This window comes from Helicoverpa armigera, chromosome 17 (assembly GCF_030705265.1).
Source record: "Helicoverpa armigera isolate CAAS_96S chromosome 17, ASM3070526v1, whole genome shotgun sequence".
Classification (NCBI taxonomy): Eukaryota; Metazoa; Arthropoda; class Insecta; order Lepidoptera; family Noctuidae; genus Helicoverpa; species Helicoverpa armigera.
The window spans coordinates 854,752-880,482 of NC_087136.1; the positions used below are offsets into that span (position 1 = coordinate 854,752).

Sequence of the window (25,731 nt, forward strand, 5' to 3'; positions counted from 1 at the left end):
GAATGAAGTTCTTTTTTATTTTGTTTTTCTGTTGTGGTGTTGTGTCGAGTGCTTTTGGTTTAGTTAAGTTTCAATCATTGTTGCAATAGATTTATATAGTTCACTTACTAACGTTTATGATTTTTGAGATGAACAAAGTATTGCAATGCCTACAGACATAGGTATGATAAAAATGTACGACTATGTCTTACCTAGTAGTAAAAATAAAAACAATAGGTAGCCTACTTCTTGGTATCGGACCTTCACTAAATCCTCAAACAATAGACGCCGAACTATTTGTCTTGATTAGTAGAATCGATTCTCAATCGTTCATAATTTCAGCGGAAATATGATCAAGTGCTCACAAATCAACGCGATTCGAATGATAGATATAAATCGATATTATTTATCTCGATTATCGAGTTCGTGGAAGTTCGACTCGAGTCCAATGTGCTGATGGCTGGTATAAGTGAAATGTTGTGACGTTTAGATGGAGTAGCTGCTACTGAGAATATCAGTCGAGAGCTTGATGGTCTGATACTTACAGCAAATAGAGTATTATGATGGGACACTCTGGATTAATGTGTAATGAGATTGAAAGTTTCCGGTGGTTTACTATGATTTTGTTGATGTTCGTACATGGAAGCTACATTTAACGCCTATTGAAAATAACGTAGAATAGCAATAGCGAATAGTTTGTATAAAACCTCTAATTTCTCAATTCCAATTTGTCATCTAACGCCGTGTCAATTGAATTTTAGAAATTCGGATTTCTCAACATCGAAATCTGATGATTTCAAAAAGTCGTAAACTAGATAGCCAAGTAATCTTGTGGTGGCCATAAAAATTATGTAAAACATGAGATCAAAGACTCTCCGTGTAGTAATAAAACGTGGGATTCTGATAGAATAAACACATATGATGTGAAAGTACGTGCTCTTGTTTTCTAAGCTAGTCTGCTAAGAAATTTCGACAGATCTCCAATAAAATATCAAAGTCTAATCTGAATGACGAACTTGAAAGTTATGAGTAAAATCGCGCATCAAAACAATTGTAGAAGACAACGTGAAATTTTATAAGCAAAAACTATAATATTCACCTACACCGATGCAAATGATTCACTATGTAGCAGATTATGACAGAATTACATAGTTCAATGGATATTATTTGACTAAATGAAGATACAATCCTTGAAACGGTATATTTAGAAGATATGAGACCAATTGTACATGTAGGTACTCGAGAAACTTGAGTTCTAGCCAACAATCCTAATAACCATAATACTGTACTAATGCATTCTATTAAATTAATGATCTTATCATTCCTACAAGTTTTAACATTACCAGACAGTTCTGTTTTATTTTAGCAATAGTCGACTAGACATCGAGTCATCTATCAATCAAAATTTATATTTAGAAGGTAAAAGACCAATTTTGCTACGATTCTATTCAAAAAGAACAGGATACTTGGATGGTTATGAAAAGCTATATGATAGTTTATACTCTAAATGATGAAACAGTAAATATCCTACTTAAAATAATAAATAGAGATAGCGGTTCTTAACAGGTATCGTAAGGATATCATAAATATCTTCAACGAGGTAGTGATATTTACATTATTAACAGTACCAGCGGCGGTAAAGACATAACTGACCTTATATCAAATTGTGACCCTATGACAAATGCAAATCCTTGGCTGTACACACGGACTCCTGATATAGCGAATATTTACGAATGCCAATTAAAGGGTATATTTAGGAAAGGCAAAATAGTACATTTTAAGGCATGTATCTAAAAGTTGAACTATCTGTGAAATGAGTCTAAATACTAAATGACAATAAGCTATTCAGATTTAATGTCATGTGTGTGAAAATAAGTCCTGTTTTTAGACTGCCACTGATTGATGGAAATGATAATGACAAACTTTGCAATATAACGTTGCGGCCACCAATTATATGCTGAAGTATGCTCACCGAACTCATAGCATCTACGTCAACAAACCATAATGGGCCACAATTTATCTCAGCATTAGGACCACTCGATAAAGCCACTTAGCTAATTTAAGAGCAGTGGTTTTCACACCTAAGGTTACCTAACCCACAGTTAAGCCGCTTATCATGGTTGCTCATAATAACTATCGCGATAAACACCGACAAAGTTTTGATTTATTTTGGACCGCTATCGATTCTCAGCTCATTATGCGCCTGATCTGGTTCGGTATTGGCGCCAGGCAAGTTTTCAACGATAATTGTGTTATGAAGATCGGACTCCGATAAACGTGGTGTTGTTTAACATATAGCTGGCTGGCTTATCTTCGTGAAGTGTTTGATGGCGAGTGCAGTCTCCTCCCGTGGGTGTGGTAATTGATGATTATGGCAGATGAGGTGCTACGAAGTGGAATTTATCTGCATCAGTTTCTATATTTACTTATCTTGTTTCTGTTAAGTATGTCACACCAGCTTATGTTCAGTTAAACTGGCATGATCAACTTTTCTTATACGATCTATCACAGCACCTGGATATTGGGTTATCGTCCTCACCGGGCTTAGGTCTTATTAGATACTAGTTAACATTGTAATCATTTTCAAATATACTTTGCCGTTGTAAGTATCAGATTGCTTTGCTTTACTTGTGAAATTAAATCTTAAAATGCCATTATGAAAATGGACTTAAAGATTAATTGACTTAAATCCAAGTCCAAAACCACCTTGCAGAATTGCTAACGCACCTTATTATCCAGCACACCTTAACAATATCTTATCGAGCCTCAAAATACTCATGTCAAAGCGCAAAGCCCAGCCAAACCGCCCAGTCGCCGTTATCAAGATGTGTATATTGTGCCATAACAGGCGACACTCGATAATAGTTAATTGTAGCACTACGTTCTCACTACGCACAAGGCTATCGACCGCCTCTCGATAACAATACCACTTGGCTAATAATTAAGTGATTTTACTTTTGCTTTCGACAGTTCGCGTTTTAATTAATGTTTGTCTGGATCCTTTTGATATTTGGCTTTAGGCTTATGCTAATTGGGAGTTTCATAATTAAGGGTTCCTGTTTTAAACATTGCTTTTCTTAGATCACTGTTGCATATGCTTTGTGAATTAATGAATTTGTCTTAACTATATCATCATCTACAACCTAATTAACATGCGAGCCTGCTGATTTCTAGTCATTCTGTAAATAAAGTTATAAATTAGGATTATTCTCTTTTAGAAGACTACTAATCGATATTGATGGTCTATTAACAGTTGTTATTAGCTAACTAAGAAACCTGCTTTCAGAAATATATCTGTTTTAAAATGTATCATACCCAAATCCGAGAAACTAGGCGTAACCATTTTGAGAATAGGTTACAAAAACACGAACATCAAAATTTTATTGTCATTCGTATTACCTTTGGGTGGTGTCCAAGATAACCAAATCCCTATAAAGGTCGGCAAAACAAAATTAACTCCAATAAATAGAGCAACTGATCCCACATCATATTTTCATATTTAACTTTCATTGCGGTGAACTAGATTTAGTCCTCGATGTTACTTGTCCATATTGTTTGAAAGGCAATCTTTAACATAAAAACAATATTTTATTTTTAATTACTTTTATCATTAATTCAGGACCATCATGTTCTTGTATATCATTATATGATTGTAGGTCGTGGGTACCACAATCATGTAATTGCTGATTAAGTCAATAATCTAAAATCAGACTCTATTTATAAAATCCAATAGTTTCCCCGCACGACTTAATGTCTTCTTTCTAGCTTGTGTCCAATTTTATTTGGGATTCACTAAAAGTGCAACTTAGTAAAAGCAAGGATTCATTCAAACAATGTAAATAGCTGCAATAATAATTGTTTGCTCAATTGCGATCCAACAGGAGTCTACCCACTGTAAGTATACTGATCTACAAAGATAGCGATGTTAACAGATCAGCAGACAACTATATTTTCGAGATAGTTATTATTAATAAATACTGTATAATCCTCGGTGGAAACGGTGTTGGCTCATATCCACGCGGACTTTATCACAGAGTGGCGCCAAAGATTTCATCTTGAAAGGGAAAACACGTCCAATAAACTATAGTTTGTACGTGCGAAGATTTTGTTCTTCCAGGTAATGAGATAAATTGAAATAAACCCGGTTACTATGATGTGGACAGAGCAGTTTTGATTTAATTATTCGTGTTTTGGTTTTTTAGTTGATTGATCTTCAAAATTCTCACCATTTCCTGTGTTTACTGGATGCCGTAATTTGTCTTTCTTTACGTTGTCATGTCTATTTTTTTGACTTCCTATTCCTAGTTGCAATGTTTTATTTGTAGTTTTCCTGTTGTAAGCCCCTTCTGTGCCACTTATAAAAAAAATGTTTTAATCTGGTCTTCCTTAGTAGTTCGTTGACCTTGTACCAAATAGGCCACAATAGCGTGCATTGACAGAAAGTGAAAGCTGTAATTTTTGCCAAATGAACATAATTCGTATGATTAGCGATCGGGCGTCGCAAATTATAACATATTAAGATCTGAGTGCACGCGATACACCGACGAACGTAACGTTTGTAACGCGAATCGTGGCGTGAGGTACAGCCTCTGTAGCAGCGACTTGCAAAATATGCACATTTTCAGATATTAGGTATGTTAGGTACTCATTATTCACTTTTTAGTTGGTTATTTCTTTAATCTTGTTAGATTATTTCTCTCTTATTTAATTAGATTTTTTATCATCTAAGCAATATCAGCAATGATCAGTCTGGATAAATATATGTCGCAGGGATATGAGAAAAACGGGGATTTGATCAATTCCCTAAGGGATTTGATCAAATCACGGAGGATGTTAAAATAACGTCACGATTGTACCTTTTCCCTAAACAAATCTAGTAAATTGAACAAATCCCTAAACTAGTTCAGTGAAATGACAAAAATAATTTTGCTTTGATATTTTAAAGGTTTATTGGGTAAGATATACCTACATAATTATGATAATCAGGTGTATGCAATACAAGGAAATATTGATATATAAAATCACCATTACTCAGAAAAATTTTTTTTTGAAAAAAATTACAAATTTTCTTTAAAAAATATTTTAGTTGCATATGATGTGCCTATTTGTAATAATCACTTATTAAGACATGTAGCTGATTTGTGGCATCGTGAATTACATAAAACATTATTTTTCTTACAGGCACGTCTATTCGTTTTGCAGCTTGCGTGACAGACACCTACGGCTTGCCTAGTGTTTGCAAGCGCGACACAAATAAGAATGACATGTTTTTTGTCATTTCACTGAACCAGTTTAGGGATTTGTTCAATTCACTAGATTGGTTTAGGGAAAAGATAAAATCGTGTTGTTATTTTAACATCCTCCGTGATTTGATCAAATCCCTTAGGGAATTGATCAAATCCCCGTTTTTATCATATCCCTGCGACATATAAATCAGTATTTAACTTACAAAAGAATATACTTTTTTAATAATTTCATCAATCAGATTTATGACAATGATGATAAACCAAAGCAGAGTCCATTAAATATATACTTGCCATCTCTATATGCAATACTTTTAAAGTAATTTCAACCTTGAAAGTCCTTGCTACACTCAATTTAATTTCACTTTTGTTTTTGTTGGCTTCTTTTACTACCTTTAAGATCGCCATCACTGCAGCTCCACCACGAAATCGGACGAGCAGCAGAATGATTGACATAATAGTTGTTTTGACTCAGGTGTCGTGGTGGCGTTTGTTGCTATTTCGTGTTGTTCGCCACATGTTGCCTTTCGTGAACGTTCCACCGGCATGTTGGATTTATGGAGATCTACTTTGAATAATTTTGTATTGGAGTGTGCTGGTTTTTTAGGATTGTAAATTTTTCGTAGGGTTTCTTACTACCACTTCTTGATCAAAATATGTTTGTTGGGGAATAGGATTGACAACTCAGTGTGTAGGTATGGTTATCACTTAAACTAATTCTGCTGCTGAAATCATTGCTTAAGTTAATAAAGATAAAATACATTTCAATACAACTGCACAAGTGAATGACGGAGAACTTACCTCATAAGGTCAATAAGCTAGGGAAGTTTCAATGAAAGATTTCAGTATCTATAATTACAGCAACAAACAAAACCAAAACAGCAATTACCATAATAGAAACAAACAAAGCTAATTAATTTATATTCGCGATCGATCTACTATCAAGATACACAGTTCGGTGTCGGGTTTCCGAACATTAGATCAAGGACGAAGGCATTGTCGACTATGGCATTCGTTGATAGCAGATATTTACGTTAAGACAGTGTTAGGATTGAATTATGTTCTAGTTTAATTACATATTATGACTGGTTGTAATAGAGTTGGAACATAACGTTGAATAGTGAACGCACTTGTTACTGTGATTGATGGAAATGAGGTAGTTTTGATTCAAATTGTTGAGTTATAAATATTATTTGTAGTATGTAACTGCTGAAATCTAATGATGTAGTAAAAGATGCATGTGAGATTTGGTTCTAATAGGAATGATATATATTTTTTTTCTTGTTTAAGTTGTCTTATAACATGGCTTTACTTTTAAAGTTCTTCCTTAGTTGTTTTGGCAGTCACGTCTTTCAACGGTCTTTGGTTACTCAAGCTCTGATTACTTACTACGTCTCATTAACAAAGTGTACATTTTGTATTTTGCCCTTTAATAGTAGCAAGTAAGTACTGTTGTTATAGTACGTAAGTACAGCTCGTCTAAGCTGAAGTGATGTTAGGTACCCCACTACCGCAGTAGCAGTGATTGGCGTACTTAAAACTTTGCTTAGACGGGCTCTACTTAATATTCTATAGCCTTCAAAATTATGATAAGCACCAAAACCTAAAAAATTCAACAACCACAATCCAGTTTTTCATCCATTCTTCAAAGAAAATTGTATCTTTAATTACATATTAGTTTTATCCATATACGGCGCGATAAACGGTCAAGTGCTTATCATAAAATATTCAGGTAATTAAAATGATTACAGAGTCATTACCAATATCTAATACGTGTAGCTTTTGATCGTAATCTATACATATAATAAATCTCTAGAAAAGTAATTTTTGTACATTGAAGAAATTGACAAAAAAAATAGCCAGCATGTTAAAGGATAACTAACAGAACCCATTTCCATCATTTTTGTCATTTTTGTCTGTTTGTCTGTTTGTCTGTTTGTCTGTTTATCTGTTTATCTGTTTGTTCGTTCGGGATTCACGCAAAATCTACGAATTCAATGCAGACAATGCTTATATACAAAAATTCTACGTAACTTGGGGTATTACTTAGTTTTTGTTTCATCGAAATCGATTCACTCTATCAAAAGATATGGTTAATTTTGTGAATTCAAGATGTAAAATATTACGACACGCAATCTGTTTGTCAAAACTGTACATTTGAATGTTGTACTTATATTAGTTGATCGGCCTTTTAATCTTTACACAGAAAATCACACCTTCATAAGTAACTTCGGAAGAAAAAAAAAATGAAAATTTTGTTTAGCCAAGGTTAAAGTAGCTCCATCTGTGGTAATCTGTGTTAAATAAAATACATAAAATTTGACAAAGGAGCGAGGTGGTAAATGACAATAAATTACCATACATTCTTTATAGAGGATTATTATTTCAACAGATGGAGTTGTGTATTTTCCGTAATTCACCATATTTTAACACGTAGTGTAATTTTTCGATAGACATTTCAATAGTGTTTGTCAGTTTGCCGTGCCACATCAAAATCCAATTATAATTATTACCTTGATGAAAGGAAAATTAATAGTTCTCAGCCAAATTTAAAACGGTGCCATCTAAATAATTTTTTGAACATTATGTCAAAAATGATGACTTTAGTATAACAATTAATTATCATTTAAAGTTACAGATGGAGTTCATATCAGGATTTTTTCATAAACATAGTTTAGCTTATCTTCCACTAATGTGGTGGCCTTAAAACAAATTACTTTGAGTGAGTAGTATTAAGTAGACCTTAATTATTTTTCTGATGCAAAATATGTAAACTTAATCCTAGAAGAAATGAGGATCTGTCTCTCGCAAGCGCTGCTAAGCGTGAGGTAGGTAGGTAATGTAGGATTCTGTAGCTTTAAGAACAAGCCCAGATACAAAGTGCAGATAAGAAATGGGAGCTTTCTCGATTTAATACCATACACACGTAAAATGCTTTATGGGTCTGAAAACGAACACATTGCGCGTCGCATACCAGAGACATGCTTACTTTCAACTTCTGATCGCAAATACACTGGTCACGATTACGAACAGTCTCAGTAGGACCCGAGTCAAGTCTAAAAAAACACCTTTTATATAAAACTACGTTTGATGTCATTCAATCACAAAGACAGAATTGTTTTCTGTTGCAAATCCTATCTACCTGTATCCTATCCTAATCCAGCATGCATTGCAGGTGTGCATTGCACAAAAACCAATGGTATCCTATTCGAGAAGTCAAAAGAGTCGACCTGCCAACGTCAGCTTCTGCGCTAAGCAAGTGTTCTTAATAGTACCATCAGAATTACATTCATCGTTGAATGAGGTGAATAAATTTTCAGAAACCGCAATAACAGTAGGAGCCAAAGCATATGATCGCTTCATAGAGCTCTGATTGGCCCCAGGTGACCAAGTCAGGTCTGATTTGTTCGTTCATCAGATCTTTGAAAGTGTTTCGGTGGATACTGTCGTCCTGTGTGACACAAAATATGGTATATAAACGTCTTCCGCAAGAGCGAAATTTTCCCGGTGTGTGCGGTAGTGACGCACAGTATACAACACTTATGTTTCTTTCGATTTGCTGGCTCCACCAAGAAATGACAAATTGCAAGCGTACATTTTGAAAATCTTGGCAAAATTGCAGGTTTCAAGTACGAACTCGGGCGTGTGAGTAGCGCGGGCGCCGCGCGTGCGTTGCGTTTTGCTGCCCTGCGGCATTTACCTATAGCGCGCTCTTGGCGCGCACGTGCCGCTCTCCTTGACGTTTAACTGCTAAGGCGTTTAGCGGGCGGCGGGGATAGCGGGCGAAGGGGTAAGAACGCAACTCGAGCGCCGCGTGCTCGCGTGCACATGCCGTAGGGCAGCAAAACGCGACGTTCACGCAGCGCACTCGCGACGCCCGCGCTACTCACACGCCCGAGGATCGCGCACGCCTAATGTGGGGTCAGCCTTACCATAGTGAGTAAGTGCACAGAAAATCCCCGTCATACAAGTGTTTCTCCCCAGTAGTGAAACTATCCTACCCTATGCGCCTGCTGATGATGATGACTCATTTTATCATCCATCCAGCTATTCCCCAACTATGTTGGTGTTGGCTTCCAGTCACCGAATCTGTTTGAGTACCAATATTTTGCTTGGAGCGACTACCTATCTAGCTACCTTCAATCCAGTCAACTACACAAGACGATATCCATGGTAAGACTGACAGACTTTCTGGCTTCTGATTAGTCGCAGCAGCTGCAGAAAATGTACAAATGACAGCTTTGTCAGACTCAAAGTATATAGACATAGATTATAACTGTTTCCTGTGAAAATTATTTACGCACGTTATAATTTTCCAAATTGGCTGACTGGATCCAGATATATTCACAACGTCACAAACTTTACTTCTTTTGTTTAGATAAATGGTCACATCCACAACACAACCTTGATCAATGAATCTATGCGACTGCTAAGTGCTAATCCTAATTATACTGTCACGTGAAAGAATGCACCTACGGGATAAGTAGTATTTTGACTATTCTATATTGCCCACGCAGACGAAGTTGCGGGCAACAGCTAGTTATCTTATAAATTTGTTATTAGTCCCAGTAATTGGGACTTTTACAACCAATTTGAAACATGGAGTTGTGCTAATGCCTCTTAATATCAATCTTAAGGCTTTTATTAGATAAGAAATATTTAATGTTTGTGGTAATATCCTGTGTTAGCGAAGTGACGTGTATTTGATTGGGGTATTTGTGCCAATGAGGCGGTTTTTCTAAGATTCGTAATGTTATTGCTAGTGTAATAATGTCAAGGTTACGAATGAAATATTTGTAAATAGAAGTAAAATTCCGTCATCACTTAAAAATAATCTGCTTGCTTTTCCTTTGATTAAAATTCCAAAAATTCTAGAACACATTAAAAATCCCTTTTATATAACGAAACAAAGGATTCCTACTGAACACGCAAGCTAGGCTAAACGCATGATTCTCATCTCAAATCAACCGTGCAGCGGTCACGTTCAAATAATTCTATTTTTACGGGTTTCGGGCCCACCTTTTGATATAGCTCACGGGTTGTAGCGGCCCTTTGATCTCACACGGTGGCCGAACATAAATCCTAAGTGACAAATTACCGATCAGTACACAGCTATTTGTGCTTTCTTTGTTTGAACGATAAAAATTAATGCTTTATTGGTAATGTGATTTTGAATATTGATTTGTTCGAGTAATTTGGTATGTTTTTATTTGGTAATCGGTTCGTCGTGGGAATATAGTGTTGACATTTTATGTAATTGGGTATTTGTTTGGGAGCTCTAATAGTTCAGTAGTAATGTATGATTCCCACTAACGAGGTGATGTTGGAGGTCGCGGTTTCGAACTTTGGGTGGTGTGCAATTAGGATTATCGCTGTCGATAAGTATACAATTGATGGTATAATTGAAGCCGTTAATTTCGTATTTGGTATCTTACTTAGAAAAAGGGCAATTGCTACTTACCGCCTCCATTTAGTAGAGGTAGCCTCTTGTTTTGACGTGTCACAATAATTCTAGGTTTGATGGTTTGAAAAAGTTTGCGAGAAGTCATTTGTTGAAAACTGCACTCTTGTGTGTATGTATGCTAAGCTAGATTAGGTATGTAAAATAATGCCTTGTCATGAAAATAAGTACTTACGTTTGAAACGTGAGTTATAAAATCTTATAGGTTTCATCTCTATTACAGTTTATTGCGAACAATACAAATAATTGCTTTTCCAAGTCAAGTTCATTGGAGAACTGCACTAAAATGCAAACAGACTCGACAACTGTTATTATTGCTAGTAAAACGAAATAGTTTCGCAGTTGTATCCACAAGCCTGCGCGGGCGCCACCAACACGCGCGCATGCGTCACTCAGATGTGTTCAACATTTTATTATGAAAATTCCTAGCTCTTCTTATGTAGGATTTGTAATGTTTTTTTTTTAATTAGCTTTAAGCAATTAATACTTAGGTACTAAACGGTTCGTAATAGGTTATTAAAAAGGAGGATGTTTTATAAATCAGATGTGGGCTATACAATCAAAATTTTGTAGATTTTCCAGTTTTGTACAAGTCTACATAGACTTTATGTGGACTTGTCCGAATGTGTTGTCCTTGTTCTTGGCAGATCATGAATTATGAAAGCAAAATTACAAAAACTGTTGTAGACGTCTGCCAAAATTTACTTTATTTACAATATAAACAGGAAGGTCATTGAACTTTTCAAAATGCCAAGTTGTGAAAACAATTTCAATAATTGTTGAAAACATTCAGTTGGAACGTTGTTTTAATTATATTTCGAGTAAATAGTTAAAGTAATAACAATTACTTATTATTTAAATAACTTGTTACTATGCTAATTTAGCACGGAAAATATTAAACTATTTAAGGGTAAGCGCAGACTGACTAAGTAGGTGGTTAATTTTCTTGGACTTAAATAAAATGAATGCTATTATCTCAAATGAAAAATGGTCTTAAGCGACGTATTCGACGGTCTATTACTCTTTTTTAGAAAAATACAATATATGCGGAATTTTGTAAAGATGTGAAGAGGTATGTGTGATTGTCCCTCTCATACAAAAAATCGTATCACACATTTAAGCTACTTTTGGTCAATTTTCGAGCTTAAAGATCGGGAAACGCAGTGGAAATCGCGGGCAGAACCTAAACAGATATCAAACAAGGTTTATTTCAACTCAAAAGTTAAACCCAGTAATTACTAAAGCGTAACATAGTAAACATTGTCGTGCGATATTTAATGTATTGACAGAAGTTTGATTGCTTTGAATAAATTTAATTCCCTGATAGCATCTATTTGGGTAGAATGTTACGCCCCAGTGGTTGAAGGGCATTATTAACAGTTGTAAAATTGTTAAAGAGGCTTGGTTTATTTTATTGTTAGTATTTCATGATTGTAGTGTCAGTTATGTACCTAATATATATACTATACTAGATAGTTTATAAAAATTTTAGATTGTTCGTAACGTATAGGCATGACAGAACGTGTTTTTTTTTAATTTTCTTATATCGTAATATATGAATGTAGATTTTTAACCTTGGTGTGAAATAATTTATTGAACTACATACTTATATCAAAATAATTGAAAAAACAATATAAGCTATATAATCTGATAATTATGGCATACTTAACTCGTCTAAACTTAATGGTTTCTTCTTAAGTTCCAAAACACAAAGTCCAAATTGTCCGCGAAAGTGGTTGCGTGCACAAACTATTAATAACCGAACAAATGCACTGGCTATTTAGAATATTTCACCCGTTAGTCACTCACCAAGAAAATCTAGTTATAACTGGCAAACATTATTTAATGTTTGACATATAATGTACGTATGTAAATAGTATTGATTCACAATATTTATAAAGGCGCGATCAAATATGTTATGGGATTAGGGATGGCAATTATGGCGAAAAATAATACTTTTAAATTAACTTGTATAAATATATTTTTTAAAGATTTATATGTATAACACTTGGGACCTTTAATTTACAAAAGCTCAACACCAAATAAAAAATAATAGGTATTTAAATTGGATAAAATATTTTTTTCTTGAAAAATGCAGCATTCACGTAACCTAAGTTTTGCAGTAAGCACTGTAAAGACACATACATTGGATACATTACATTACCCATTGGATTATCCTGATTACACAAATGCCATCAATACCTTAAAATACTGCATTCTGTACCGAGCTGATAGTTAACAGTTCTTTGGGTATCATGAGGCTATTCGAAGTTATTTTTTAAATATACGAGATTTCTTTGATCTGAGACTAGATATAGATACAACATTTGGTAGCTACCTTATCTTACGAGGAAGGCTATAGGTTAGCTTGAGTCGGATGCGTGGAGTTGTTTTTATCGGATGCGAGTGAAACTGCTGGCGGAAGCTAGTCGTCACATAACAACGTTGGAGACCATATTATGCAAATTGCATTCCTTAGCAAATTTTGTTCGTTAATCAAGAGCATTGCTACTGTTGCTAATCGCAGTAACGAAGAAAATTTATCATTAGATCCTGGAACGCGCTCCTATTAGATAGTAAAACGAGCCACATAGACCAATACCTGTTATCTAACAAACCTTAGATTTTGCAAATAAATCTCCCTCAAATCCATTAAATTAGGAGCTGCAATAACACTTAAATAATAATTATCGATACAAAAGCTATTATCTCGATATTGTTTCTCGATTTCAAACTAGTATCGGTATTCGACATTCCTAAGTTGACACCCAGTTATAATTTCGCACCTCAAAACCAGTAGCTAAGTTCAATTTAAACACACTAGATAACTGTCCTTAACTGAATGGTTAACTTTAACCGTGAAATGGAGCTGGTAGCTATAATAATAATTTGTAACTAGTAAATTGGAGCACTAATTTTGGGTAAATAATTTGGTTTCTGTGTCTTGAATTTAAATGATTTCAAATCTGGATTGAATATTATGTTTATTTTATCGTCGTTAAATTTAGGCTAAAATGAGCTGCTTAGACAAGACCTACCCAATACTTAACTTTCAAAAATTCAATTAGCGCACAGAAGTTCTATTTTACTTAGATTAAGCATTTGAGTCTAATTCAAACAGCACTATTCAAAAGACATGCCTCCTATCTCTCTATGTCTATTTCCAATGAGATTTTAATTATTCTACCTTTGGCTGTAACTTTTTGCCAAACATTTGGCCAAATAACATAGTATAAACAATAGCAGCATTTTCTTTTTTCCTCAAGGCAGCCCTGAACACCGTCAGACAGACGGACAGACAGACAGACAGACGAAGGCGCCACACGTCCCGCTCTGACTGAGCGTTCACCTTACCGGGAGCTATTTGTTTTTCAAAAATGCTAAATTCCTACCGCCGTGTCAATCATTGACGACTGTGAGTTAAAATTAAACTGTTTTACTGATATTGAATGCGTAATTGCATCGTTCTCCGCGGAATTAATGCGGAATTTATTGCAACTTGGTAATGTGTTGGAATTTTTCCCGTAATCTTTATTAATGTTATATGTTGTAACGCTGAATTTGTTTGTTTGTTGATTGTTCAACGCGTCAATATCAGGAACTGCTGAATTCATTAGTAGCTATAGGCAATAACTTCGCTTTGAATGGAAGAATAATGTATAATTAGCTACTGCATACATTTTGATGTTTACCATACGGCATCTTCGATTAAGTAGAATTAATTTAAAACTTAACAATTACCTTATCCAAAAATTGAGGTTTCAACTCAATTCGTTCCATAACAACATCACATCAGTGCTTTCAAGTTTCATTCACGGCATTTTATGAATGAAGTAAATTGATCTAGTCTAGAAAAGTATAAAAAATTATATTACTCCCGGCTCTAATTTCATTGCTGTTTCAAGTTTCCTCTCACAATATCTATGTAAACACAAGTACATCATAATTCATAGTTTTATTGTTAATAACCTCAGTAATCCAGTTTAATGTCGATCGATATTTATTACAATATTTCAAGCCTATAAGAAACAGTTATGACAACTCAATAATAATAGTAAAATTGTACATTTATTGGACATTTAATTCATATAAACCGCAAGCCGTTCACGGTTTTATTATCGCAAAAATTACCAATACCTATAAAAGCGAGGTTTGCGCTTTAAAAATTGATAATTCCAGTCAGGAGCCATTTTGCAAAAAACAAGTGAACAGTAACTCTTTTAAACAATAAAAACCGTTCCGAGGTGTTTTACGATTTTCATAAAATTAAAATCAAGAAAAGTCCATTCAATGAAATCCTTCGAAGCTTGAACAATATTTTTGTTTTCTTGCGCTTTCAAGGATTTCTTTTGAGATAATCCAATTGTTCGAAAGGCTTTTAAATGATGTTCACCCTTTTGTAAAATAATACCTGTTCCAACCTCGAACTCAAAATTTCTCAAAGGGGCTTTATATCCTTTGTACCTACAAAGTATTGTCATCAACGGTTCATTGTGAAGTTACGGAAATAAGGAAAATTATTTTTAGTTGCAGGTCAGTCAATTATGTTCGTTGTGGTCTAAACCAGAGGTATGGCTTATCTTAAGTGCGATCGTTTTGGAATCTACCAAGAACCTACTGATGTGCGTTTTTGAAAAATGCCTACTGAGACGAAGTCTTTCTTCTTTATAAAGGATATCATAGACATTAATGTTTAAGAAAAACGTGCGGGCACCTTTCTTTATTCAGTACCCTACGTAGATTTGTTCCTTGCAAGCCGAGCATTGATCATGATTTTCTCAAATTACCAAAAACTATACCACTCTAGCTTTTGATCATCATACATACCTTCGTATAGTATGGTCAAGTTTTGATTCAAAACCAGGTCAGAACACGTTACGAGCAAAAGTTGAACTATAACATAAATCATAAGCACACATGTACTACAACTTCATGTAAATATACATGGTAAAGGCACGAGTATATTGAACTTACGGTAGCAGCATTTTAATAGATTCATAACATATAGTTCCTTCCTTATGATAGACAGAAGTTAGTGAGAATAGCGGCAAGTATGTTTAGGTGCATAACTTTTGGGTTTGCCCATTTATTCTATGATTAAAGTTGGTACTTTTTAGGACCACGTTTTTTGTAAAAGTTTTTGTGGTTTCAAATTTATTTATTTATTATACTTTTTACACACATTTAAAAAAAAAAACAATGTACAAAGGCGGATACGCCTTCGGCGTTCTCTACCAGTCAACCTTTAGGTGGAGGAGAAATTTAAAAGTAAAAGCTCCTGGTTAGTATTAACAATTTGATTAAGACCCTTTATTTTATTCGGGAAACTTAGGTATATCTAACTCAAGATAAGTTAATTAGCAATTTGTTGCGTTTGCGTAACATGTGTTCTCAGCTTTACGGATATCGGTCATTCAATGCTAGCTGATTAACATCTGTGCACCTCAAGCGGTTTCGATTTCTTATCTTATTGGAAACGAATCGTTAACATATATCGCATTGCTATAAATACATCAAAGAATCTTATGGTTAGGTAGATGCCAATTTATTTAATAGGTGAAGATGTTTTTTTTTTAATCTCATGTGAGTAAGCTCATTAGCTGTTTTCAGCGTTTCACCCACGGCCATTCGAAAATACTATCGGGATCGGAATACATATTGTTTATGTCAGTCGGGGATGGTGTAGCAGCAATAGTGCAGTTTTGCAAATCTGTTCCATAATTACAATATTCAGCACTCATACTTAATTTAGACAGACACAAATCATTCACACTTTAAGGCGTCTGTTAGCGCGGAAAATAGCTATGAAAATCGCGTTAAAAACACCCACCATTTGCCGCATCATCGCATTTGCGAATAAATATGACAAAGGATTTTCGTATAAAAAACTGTACAAGGTAAACTTTATGGCTCGTTGATATCTAACATACCTACTTGCTTTATTTTCACTTTTTTTCACATTCGTAGAATTTGTTTATAGCTCTTTCGCGTCATTTTATATCAATTTCAGTTTCCTTAGGTACCTACTCAACAATTCTCATGGCTCGTATGATTTCAATCAGTCGGTTTTCAACCACAAGAGTGCGTGCGCGCAATAAATATTCATATTATGTGCGACTGAGCTGAACCTCTGTCATAAAGCCCGTGACAAATTCATCGGGTGGATATCAAAATTGTAGCAACTTGGACACAAGTCACAGGCGGAAGCGATCTTTTAAAGTCAAAAGCTGAATATAAGTGCACAGTTTTGATGAGTCTTTGAAGTATATAGGCATATTTATATTAGGCACGTTTATAAGGTTGGCTAGTTTGCATGCAAAAACTTTTTTTCTAAACCATCTCATCAAAAAAAAATCATTTTACAGGAGATACCAGAGTAGTAAATTTTCTGACATTCCATACACGTTTACGTTTGTATGTCGTATCGTTCACAGTATTTGGAGAAGTACGCTAGTCTTATAAACTTGTACCACACACCAAATCCCGACCGTTACGCTAGAAATACATGCAACTGGGCTTTAATGTCAGCTCGTATAGATTCGCTAGGGAAAACCTGGCAGCCCCTGTTCCTATGACTCAGCTTTACTTGTACCAAGTTGTGTGTATGTGTCAGATGTGAAATTAGTGATACTTGTAGGTGATACGTGTAGACAATGCCTACTGGTGTACGAAGCTGAAGAGTTTGTTTGTTTGATCGAAAAATATATCTATGCCAATGTTGGTCTAGGGGATTATATTAAGTAAAATACTAATCACTGATGAAAATTTTTCTTTGGGAGAAAAAAGTGCAGATGATATGCAGTGAGTAGAGTGGAGAGCATGGATACCTGAAATCTCTGGGAACAATGCGGGGTGAGAAAAGCTGTGGAAAAATCTTGTATATAACAGTTGGTAATTGTAGTTGGAAAATGTGTTGCTAAGGTGGTAACAAACAGTCATCTAAACACTACTCTTTGGTAGTGTGCGTGAGCATAGTATTTGTAAGTTCAGTGTGCGAATGTGTGCGTGACACGTGTTCGTGTAATCGTCATCCCTTGTGGTAGTAAAGTGTATATTGTTAGGCAGAAATTATGTAAATTAACCTTGCTGATAAGGAAGTAGAAATGAAAACCTTTGCAACGTGTGTGGTTTTCTTAATGCCTTTTTCAAATTTATTGGCCGATACCACAACGAAATTATGTAGGTATATCGTTGCAACTGAATTCAGACAAAAAATAATTGATATTGCACGCAATTTGGTACATACTTGCTCGAAAATATTGAAACGAAATCTTTTTATTTAAAACTTTTTTATTTATTTTTTTACAAAATAATATCACATTGTTGGAAGTAGAGAAGAAACTGAATTCATTTTATTTCCACGCGCTTTAAGGCATGCAGGGTTCTTAAAACATTTGCGATTCTTGAAAGCCCAGTCCACATAAAAATTACATAATGTGAACAACTGCAGATAGATAAGCTATTTCGTCATCAAGACAACGTGGCTAACTGGTTCCCGCCACGTGGCTACATCAGCGATGTATGTGGGAAGGAACCACTGCGCCTACGCATACTACGCTACCCCGTCGATACAAGATGCTTTAATACTAATAACTAAACTGTTTGTTTACATTTGTATTAATTTTCATTTATTTAACGTTAATTTATATTTAACGTAAATATTCTCGTAAGTGTCAGAAATTGATACAATTTAGAGACTTTGTTAATTTATTAGATAGTAATATTTAATTTATAGTATATTTAGTGTTGTTTATTTGATTTTGTTGGTAAATAATACATAGTTAATTTTGGTTTGGGATTTACGAAGAATGTTGTTCACCTGATATTGTCTTTGCTGATGTTAAATATCTATCTCATGCGTAAAATATGGTATAATCATATAATGTATGTTCTTAGTCTAGACATAATAGACTTACTTCACTGCTTTATATGAAGAGATGTAACGTAATTGATAAAAAAAAGATATTTCTAATTTAATATTATATGTACAAACAAAATTAAAAGCCTCACAAAGCCTTGCTTAATACAACCCTTAAATATTTACCCAAGATCTTTTGAATGTACTTACACAATAATAATAACACGCAAACAAAATATCCTCAAAAACCTGTGCAATAATCTATAATACATTATCATACAAAATCAGACACTACAGATATATTTATAAAGTTTAAAATCCTCTGATCTAAAGCTTATACTTAAGATAACAATGGTACTAATTAGGTACCCATGCGCAGGTACTTGGGTTTAAGTAATTGTTTGGTAATACCACCGTTTTTACACTACACGTAAAGCCATATTATTTGACCGCACAATTTTTGAATACAAACTTAGTTTTGACTTGAATTTATGACAGTTCGCAGTTTACAATATTATGATTTTACCTTCAAAAAATATATTCTGCTTTCGAAAAAAAAAGTATATCACCTAATCGTCGTCTTGTAGGTATTTATATCTGTCTGTATATTTTAGAATCTATCTGTGATACATTTCCGCTCGAATTCTTTCTTGTTGATTAAAGTAACTTCTAATTCAAATTGATAGCAATCAATTATACTTACGATATATTTTGACAAGCTTACAAGATAAAGCTCTAGAACAAAGTCGATTTAATACGATAGCTATCCAAAACTATGATAGATGTGCTTTCAGATCAACGATAGAACATTCTAATCGATTAAAATCGCACCTCAACATCGATACCAATACATCACAGTCGATAACGAACGCAGCTTCATCAGTCAAATGCAAAAATCTTTTCAGCGAGCTTTGCCAAGTTCAAGCGCAATAGGCGCGCCGACGCAACGATACGCCAGTATCCGACTCACGCGCAACCCGCAAACACGCACCCATCTACGATCGATACAAATCGATTCAACTACAACATCGATCATAATCGATATAAGTGATTTAAGGTAAACACTATTTTCGAAGTGGATTTTTCGTGAGGATTGACGTTGTGTTCGGAAAATTTTGAATTTAGAATTTTACTTTTTTTTATTAAGTGCCAGTGAAAAGTGTTGAGTGAAAATTTTTGTTTATGTGTGTTAAGTGTTCTTTGTCGTCTTTAACTCTGGCAGGTGAGTGGTAACTTGTTAAAACTTACTGGGAAAATATTTACGTCTCAAGTACTTGTATTTTACGTATTGATACGTGCGTAAAATAATATTTTTTTATTGATAAATATTTTTTTCTAATTAATAAAACTGGCTAGATAATTTATCAGTAGTCAAAATTACTGTAACCTACTTTATCATACAGGATATTAATTACGAAATCACACTTCTAAATGGATCAAAATTCACACTAGATTTTACCAAATACGAACTTAACTACTTAAGCAAATCCGAGCCTCATAAGTCAAAGTCGTAATATACGCAAGAACGAATACATAAAGGGTGTTATGTACTTAAAATACATTATAATTTCCTCGATACCGCTCGTAAATTATAAATAGGTATATAATATCGGCCTAGTTTACACGTTAACATATTGCCACCGTTAAACCTTGGTCACTTTACGTATGTATTTAGATTTAAACATACGTTATGAAATTGTTAAAGTAATCATTTCGGAAATAATTTTTTGGTCATAATTGCCTGTCAGTATCGGCCATTTACAGGGAATTAAAAACTGCAATTGTTTAAATATTCTGATTGACGAGAAAACGTAAAGTAAATGACAATTTTATTCCCTGAAAAATAAAATGTTTTCTATAAACTTTACTGAAACATTAAGGCTCTATCTAAGCAAACTGGAGCACTGAGTAGTTATTTTCATAAACCAGCAGCCTATTATAATTTTAGGTAGATAACTTAAGGTACCTAAGTTTATTTTCCTAAAATTAATTTTAAAACATTTCACCTACGAAACTTCAAATTTTTCTCAGTAAGAGCCGTAGATATAAAATAGCCACTAGATATGTCATACGGTAGATGAACTCTGTTTCGTGTATGGGGCATTAGAAAGCTCATATCCACGTTTATAGGCTGATATGTAAAGTGCAGACTCTTGTTATCCTTTCCAGTACAACTGTTATGTAAATATGGATCTCAAATCACGCTTTACGTCTATACTTAAAGCAGTTCTTGGTCTTTGAGTTCTGTATTACTTCCCAGCCGCGAATTACGGTAACTTTTCAAAAGGTTTTTAAAAGTTACAAATCGAGTTGCGATTCAGTTTCAAGACAAAAATCTGTCTTTTAAGAAGTTTGTACTGTATTAAATTTAAAGCTAAGTAGTAGGTAAAGTTTTCCGAAAAAGTAGCGCTAGAACCAGTAAGAGTACTACTTCTTCAACTAGTTATTAAACTTAAACTTGTAACTCAAACTCTAATAATTGTCCTTCTTATTTTTTCTCATAAAATGTAAGTACTAGATAATACCAAAAACAAAATCCTATCTACCGTTTGTTATTTCTAACAACCCTGCAAATACCTACCATGAGATACGCTTTAATATCTAGACCTCATATAAATATCTGAGCCTTACAGAAATTCTGTATTATTATACCCCAATATCGACAAGTAGGTCAGCTCTAAAGCCTGTCAACATCGACATCGATGGAACTGTGTTGCCGTGTCAATAGAGCGACTGTCATCTAGCCGTACCGACAGCATTGCTTTATCGATAGGCAACACTATTTCAATATTATATGAGAACGATTTGTCATCGGCGTTCTTAATCCTGGAGATTTGCTTTGGAAAACTGTTATTTATGTGGGGTGAGCCTATTTCATATAATGAGGTTTTCAAGCCATTGTACCGTAGACCTAGTGGTCAGATCAGATCATGATATGATGAGTTCGATTCCACAATTAAGCATTGTCGCTGTGTCGTATCTTTATAACGTGTAAGGAGTTGATCAGAAGAAATTCTAACGTATGGCTAAATAATAGTGCTACTTTCTTTTATTTTGTCTACATTCGAGATTTAAACTTATAGTCCACGATTTTTGCTAACGCTAAACTTATTTCTCAGTAGGTATAGTTGGACTCTCTTTGATGGCTTAAGTAAAATTATTCTCTTTTAGATATGGCTTCCAATGTTACTGAAAATATCTTAGCAAATCTTGTATTCACTTCTGACTCATCGCAACATAGCAATCTTTCGCAAAAGCATTACTGGTTCTACTAATTCCATGTATAACTTTCTACATATGAAGGGATAAAACATAACACGTAAAGTCTATTTACTTCCTAAAACTTTCAATAAGACAGTCCCCAGACGTTTCTATGATTATTAAGACGGGTAACATTCAGTCGCACCCCCAAATAGACTGAAGCGAGATAGTTTCAAGAGCAAAATAACTATAAATCAGTAGTGAGCGCGAGCGCAGCCGCCCAGCGCTGAAATGTTGATGACTTTGTACTGGGGGCACTTCGGCGGCCGTGCAAGCTACAAACTTGCGGCGGGGTGCAGTGGAAATGCGAATGCATAGCTTGAGAGTGACGTCACAAAAAAAATGATGTTATTAATTAATTAAAATGTATCGCTGCTCAATTCTTCTCCGTGTGAGAGGAGGCCTGTGCCCAGCAGTGGGACAATAAAAAAAATGGCTGTAACATTATCGAAATAACAGTTATTAAATTATTTAAAAATTGTGATAGTAGTTAGCGTATTTGGATATTAATTTATCATTTATGTACTCTGAAATACATTTACAACCGATAATAAAGCTTTCTATTGTAAACAATTCCTGCCTATAATAGCACCCAATGATAAAAATTTTAAAGAAATAACAATTGACGCACACTAGCTTTCAAAATAAAATTAATGGCCAGAAAGAAAATAATTAATATAAGATTTTCAAAATAATTTAGAAACGTATGCTATGAATTGTGCTAATGAATTAAGGTAAACATAATGAGGTATATGAATTATAATTTCATTCAAATTGTTATATTTTTACTTTCACTGTTGTTAAGTGGGGTGTTTTAATTAGTTTTGGCTAAAGTTTGTCTAGTGTGACTTAATATGATCGTTATATATTTTGTCTATTATTTTAAAAAGTATGGCGTGTTAAATAAAGTCAGTATATTACTGATTATACTGTTATAAAGTAAGTAAATATTTTTACGGTACCTGTTACCACGACAATAAAATAGTTTGACTCAAAATAAATAAAATATAAAAAATATATAACGCAGATAAAATCGCTGTCGCTTATGTCTTAAGGCAGCGATTACAAAACCAACTTAGCGACGTAACGACAAAGTTATGTGCACTTTGACAAATCTTAAGCAATTACTGTTAACATTGGTAAGCTTTTACTTACCACTCAAATTGTTATACATTATGTGTCAGAAAATACCATATTTTTACACATACGTGTTACGCTTACTTATTTTTTTTCACCATCTGTAACTTTTAAGGCATTGAATACATTAATAAGCAAGGCGTTCCAGCAATGGCAACGTCTTTTCATAAAAGTTAAAAATATATATTGAGGATAAGTCGATAACTTATAAGTTTCTGGGCACGTAAGTGACAATATCACCACATATCTATACACTAGCTTCTGCCAGCGGTTTCACCCGCATCCCGTAGGAACCTCTGCGTGAACCCGGATAAAAAGTAGCCTGTAGCCTTCCTCGATAAATGGGCTATCTAACACTGAAATAATTTTTCAAATCGGACCAGTAGTTTCGGAGGAACTCTTCAGCTTTATAATATTAGTATAGATTGATATAACGAGAAGAAATCGTGAGACAATAGAAATTAAATTACACTTAAAATCAAAACAAACAACAAAACAAAATGAAGCAACAGTCAATTTATTGAACATTAAGAAATTGAATTTGCGCCGCAATGTCCCACTGAATCAAGGCAAGTATTAAATTCCTACAAACAAAGCTAACTTGCGAAGTAACCAATTGTTAGTTTGCATAACCGTAAGTTATTTGTGTAGTCATATAATTATCAGGGTAATAACTATCACTTTGTTTCCACTATTAGTTATTTGTGTAGTGTATTTTGACTGCCTCGTTGTTCTAGTGGTCGCAAGCGCGGCTGCTGTGCTCGAGGCCGAGACCTCGAGCGATTCCCGGGTCGTAGTCTGGAAGTTGGTGATTGATTCACCCGTGCATCGGAGAGCACGTAAATGTCGGTCCTGCGCCTGATCTCTTTCCGGTCGTGTCGGATTGCCGTCCCATCGGACTATGAGAGTGAAGGAATATGGAGTGCACCTGTGTCTGCGCAAATGCTCGTGCACTATAATATGTCCTGCGCAGCAGGCTGATCTCCTTAGATGAGAACAGCCGCCGTGGCCGAAATCGACCGTGGACGCCATTATTTGTGTAGTCATATAATTATCAGGGTAATAGCTATCACTTTGTTTCCACTATCTGTTTTCAGAATTGATAAATGTTGACTGATTGGTGTATTTACTAATGCTGTTTTGGCTTCCGCACATTTTTTGTTCATGGTTCCGCTTTTTTTGTTGAAGAGTTCTGTTTTGTCAGGTTTTGATTTATGAGTGAGATTTTTGTAAGTTTTTGCATTTTTATTCTGTGTCAGAATATAGTTCAGAGCTAGAATCGGCTTTGCCATTTGATAATTGTCTAGTCCGTTTGGCTACTACTTTGTCAGTTCATTCGATGCCAAACAACAATATACAAAATTATTTGATTACTGTCTCTAAAATGTTTACTGTCATCATGCATATAAATGTCTCTAAAATCTATTGAATATTTGAAATCTTCATCATTGAATAGTTCTCACTCATATAGATGCAGATTATCATCTTACACGTTACAAAATTGTTTTTCTATATGATCATAGTTACATAGTGTCGTTATATCGTCAAATATTTGATACTTATCACCTTTAACATGAACCTAACGAATTTCAATAATGTAAACAACTATAAATATTATTTCATTACCTTCTTCTTTTACTGCATTTATTCGACTGTATAAAGTTAGTTTTAATACATTGGAGTTAACCGGAGGTGGCCATAGAAAATCAATGGCTTTAAATTAAAAGGCGGTGTTTCACGCCGAATACTGCTAGATATGATAATTCTTGTAATAACGGAAGAACGGTCAATTAGTTTTACGGTTAAGTGGTGGTGTCACAACGCCTGCTTGATTGAGATTGACTTTTGATGAGGGACTAGTTGTAGCACTAGGGTTTGTCCGTAGGTTAGTTACAAATATCAGATTATTAACCTAATAAGAGTATGTCGTTGGAACTTTTGTTGAATTTAACGTAGGTAAGTTCTATCTACTGTTTTAGTATGCTATATGCTACAAGTATTATAAGAAGTGGTTATTTCGGTGCAATTTCTAGTTAAAACGACTTAATGGACATATTCAAATTCTGAAACCCATTTCGTTTCTCCTTCAGTTCTTACTTTTAATCACCACACCATTGTCAGCTTTCTCTCATTATGAAAGCCACCCTTACAAACCCAATCGATATTCATCCAATACACAAACAGACGAAACACTTTCTACACTATCGTATGGAACCCGCGTATCGAATGGAATGTCACTTAGATTGGCCGGATGCATTTTATGCTTACAAACGGGAACTATGGAAAACGACGACGGGAGCTGCATAGAATGCTATGTACAATAAAATTTATGGCCATTTGGCTATCTAAATTTTTATAATTAGCAGCTTTTTAGTTTGACGCTTCGGTTTTAGTTCTTTTATGTTGGAGCTTGTTTTAATTTACGATAAAGGGTTTGGAGGTGCACTTTCTCTAAACGTGGTGTTACTTTCAAATTTTTTGTTAATACAAACTATGATATTAATTAATTAATATTTGCTGTTACACTGGGAAAAAATCTTCTTCAATTATACCTTAGTTTGAATAAACTCCCGTTACTCTACAAAATACTTTTCCAAGAGGTGCTCAGCGTAACCTTGGACTGCATTAAGATACGTTACAGTTTTTAACAAAATCATAAAATGTTAAGTGATATTTAAGTATATAAAATGTTCCGATTGGTAATTAGGAACGGCTACTATACCTATTAGAGTTGTAATTATTATGCATTAATTTTATTTGAGACTCATTTAAAACCTTTTATCTATATTTCT

At 34.4% G+C, this 25,731-nt stretch overlaps 1 protein-coding gene across 3 annotated transcripts in view; it reads left to right on the forward strand.

Annotated features, from left to right (window-relative positions):
* The window catches only part of LOC110376904 (uncharacterized), a 177,819-nt gene that overhangs the window by 69,501 nt on the left and 82,587 nt on the right, over window positions 1-25,731 (forward strand). Inside the window, exon 1 of one of the 3 annotated variants that reach the window (XM_021335547.3) lies at window positions 19,498-19,763. The exons of the other annotated variants lie outside the window; for them this stretch is intronic. The gene's annotated coding sequence lies outside the window, so the exon portion shown is untranslated. Of the gene's footprint in view, window positions 1-19,497; window positions 19,764-25,731 lie in introns of those variants that run through there. 3 annotated transcript variants of the gene reach the window in all.